General features: G+C 34.6%; 1 non-coding gene across 1 annotated transcript; it reads left to right on the top strand.

Annotated features, from left to right (window-relative positions):
* Positions 1–1,081: 1,081 nt before the first annotated feature.
* LOC112820558 (U6 spliceosomal RNA) lies at positions 1,082–1,188 on the top strand. The gene has a single exon (XR_003207191.1). It is a non-coding gene; the product is annotated as a U6 spliceosomal RNA (small nuclear RNA).
* Positions 1,189–3,608: the final 2,420 nt, after the last annotated feature.

The following is a 3,608-nucleotide window of genomic DNA, read 5'->3' as shown; positions in this document are numbered from 1 at the left end:
CTGAAAAACAAACTGAGGTTTCTAGAGGGGAGGAGGGTAGGGGGATGGGTTAGCCTGGTGATGGGTGTTAAAGAGGGCACATTCTGCATGGAGCACTGGGTGTTATGCACAAACAATGAATCATGGAACACTACACCAAAACAAATTATGTAATATATGGTGATTAACATAACAATAAAAAAATAAAAAAATAAGCATATAACTTTGGATTCCCTCAAAACTTAACTACTAACAGCCTGCTAATGTTGATTAAAGTCTTACTGATAATATAAACAGCTGATTAACATATTTTGCATGTTATATGTATTATATATTGTATTCTTACTGTAAAGTAAGCTAGAAAAATGTTATTTTAAAAATCATAAGAGAACATTTACAGAACTGTATCAAAAAATCTGTGTATAAGTGGATGCAAACAGTACAAACTTGTGTTATTCAAATTTCAACTGTATTTATATCTTTTCTGTCTATATTTATAAGATATAGATAGAAAACAAGACTAGAAGGTGGTGGATCACTGGGTTTCCTCAGGATAATACATTTTTCAATAAAAAGCCCCCACTAGAATATAATTATTCAGGACAATTGTTAACAACATTATGAAAGACTGCTCAAGACAGGCTATGGCAATGGGGGTTTTGCAGTGAGGGAAAACCACAAATATAAGGACAAGTGGGAATTTATGGCCACAGAGTACAGTAGGGCTCAGTGGATAGAAAATTACAAAAAGGACACATCAAGGGATTTTTGCTAGACTGACTCAACAGGATTCTTGCTGAAACTGGGCAATGCAAAGGTGAATACACAAGTCCAAAAGTTGAGCCTATTTGAGATAAAGGACTCAGAGAAGTTGTACTAAAGTTTCGTCAAGGAGAGAAACTTTATTAGTACCTAATAGAGTAGTGAATCAGTTTTTCCTTCAAAATTGTCATTTCTGTCATTTATATGAAGTTACGTAGCCAACATGCATTTCTTTTGAACATCTTTTGGTTTTTAGGCACCGTGACATTACCTAGGAACTAAACAGTAGAGAATCTTAAAGTGCTCTGAAAGGTGTTTTATATTAAATTGTTGACCTCTTGTGCTCACTTTGGCAGCACATACACTAAAATTGAAACGATACAGAGAAGATTAGCATGGCCCCTATGCAAGGATGACACACAAATTTGTGAAACGTTCCATATTTTTATGATTTCACTCATATGTGGAATTTAAGAAAACAAACAGTCATAGGTGGAAGAAAGAGAGAAGCAAACCAAGAAACAGAATGTTAACTACAGAGAACAAATTGATCTTACTGGAGGGGAAGTGAGCAGGGCATGTGTTAAACGGGTGATGGGTATTAAGGAGCGCACTTGGGATGAGCAAAAGGCATTGTATGTAAGTGTTGACTCACTAAATTGTACACCGGAAACTAATATTACACTGTATGTGAACTAACTAGAATTTAAATAAAAACTAAAAAAATAATGAATAAACACAAAAATAAATTGTTCACCTCCCTAGTTTGGCAGTAGAGAATTGATAATACTTATTACAGTAAAAAAATTCCTGCCACTGCCATGAAAGCTATGGCTTTCAGGCTTATGTTGAGCTATGGGAGAAAATTATTTTACATTACAAACTAATGCACATGGGCCACTATAAAATAATGGCAAAAAAGTATTAAACTGGAAATTTACCAGGTGAGTAAAAACCATTAATTCAGAAGTAAAGATCTGGCCACAAAATCCTTACCCCTCCCCAAATTTGCAAAATGTATATATGATATGGCCTTCCTTGTAAAGCTAAAAACATCTTAAAAGTGGGGGCTACAGTTTTTACCTCTGAATTTTTATTAAAGCATAGAAAAGTCCTCACCTATAATAGGCAGTTGGGAGATAAAGGAGAATTTTCAAAATAAAATTTGTAAAATGAATGCCACCCACTATGATTTGCAAAATTTCATTTAAAATATCTCTCTCTATATATATATATATATTATTTTTGAAAGAGATTAGGGCAATATTTTTTTAAAGATTTATTTATTTATTAGAGAGAGAGCATACAAGCAGGGGGAGCAGGAGAGAGAGAAGCAGACTCCCTGATGAGAAGGGAGCCCTACATGGGGCTTGATCCCAGGGCCCTGAGATCATGACCCCAGCCAAAGGCAGATGCTTAACCAACTGAGCCACCCAAGCACCCCCTCAGGGCACTATTTTTTAATAGCTTATGTCTTGAAACCACTCAAATGCCTATCAACTACAGAATGAATAAAAAAAGCTGTAGAATATTCACACAGCAGCATATTCTACACTACATAATTTACAACAATCAGATAAACTACAAATAACAACATGAATGAATCCACATGTATAATGTAGAGCAAAATGCCAAACTCAAAAGAGAATATTTTAAGTTCCATGTATATAAAATTCAAAAAGAATCAAAACTATTCTATGGTGGTGAAGGGGAATTCTTATGGGGATGGGAAAGGAGAGGATTCCTGAGCACAAGAGAGGCTTCTGGGAACTGATAATACCGTTTTCTGATCTGTATTTCGGGTACATGGGTAGGTCATTTTGTGAAAATTACTTGATCAGTGTTTTTTTCAGTATATATATTTATTTTAAAAAAGACTCAAAAAAACTTAAAGAGATATAATTACATATGTACATTTTCTATATTCATTTATATCTATCTATAAACAATATTAATCTACCATAAAAATAAAATATAACTGTTGGCTTTTAAGCCAGGGGCACAATATAAAGAATCTTGAAAGAAAATTAAATCAATTTTATTCTAACTCTGTTTTTGCAACTAACCAGCATTGTGACCTTGAGGAAAAGAAAGCAGGTTCAGAATAGTCTCATGAGAAATTTGGACCACATTAATTCCAGGTTTACTTTTTATAACTTACATAAGATATGAGTAGAATTTCACATAAACATCCTAAGTACAAACACTGCCTTAAAAAAAAAAAAGGGAATGGATATAGTTTCTGGAGTATCAGTAGACCCATTGTTATGTTTATTTAGGTTCATACTAGTTTACTTTACAAAATGCATTTTGTAAGTGCATGAGAAGTTATAACTATGTAATTGCAAGTAGAAAAACTTAAAATAATATGTTAATAGTTGGAAAATATTCTGTAAGATGTGTGAACAGAATAATCCAGTTGTGGAAAATATACCTATATGTATATCTGCACCTATACAGTAACCTTCATTTCTTAATTTAAGAGAATCGTGGGGGTGTCTGTGTGGCTTGGTTAAGTGCCTGACTCTTGAGTTTGGCTCGGGTCACGATCTCAGGGTCCTGAGATTGAGCCTTGCCTCGGGTTTCCTATGGGCTCACACTGGGCATGGAGCCTGCTTAACATTCTCTCCTCCCTCTATCCCTCCCCACCACTCATGTGTATGTGCATGCGTGCACGTGCACTCTCTCAATCTTAAAAAAAAGAGAGAGAGAGAGAGAGAGAGAATCATGAACCCTCACCAAATGCAATTCTTTTTTTTTTATTTTTTTTTAATTGGGGTAAAGTACACATAACCTCTGCTGCTTTAACTACTTTATTATTTTAAGTAATCTTTACCCCCAAAGTGGGGCTCAAACTCATGACCTTG

The sequence above is a fragment of the Callorhinus ursinus genome, unplaced genomic scaffold (genome assembly GCF_003265705.2).
Source record: "Callorhinus ursinus isolate GAN/ISIS: 27379988/994484 unplaced genomic scaffold, GSC_fseal_2.0 scaffold3, whole genome shotgun sequence".
NCBI classification, from domain to species: Eukaryota; Metazoa; Chordata; class Mammalia; order Carnivora; family Otariidae; genus Callorhinus; species Callorhinus ursinus.
Note: the sequence above shows the minus strand (reverse complement) of the source record. Positions and strands in the feature narration are given on the sequence as shown.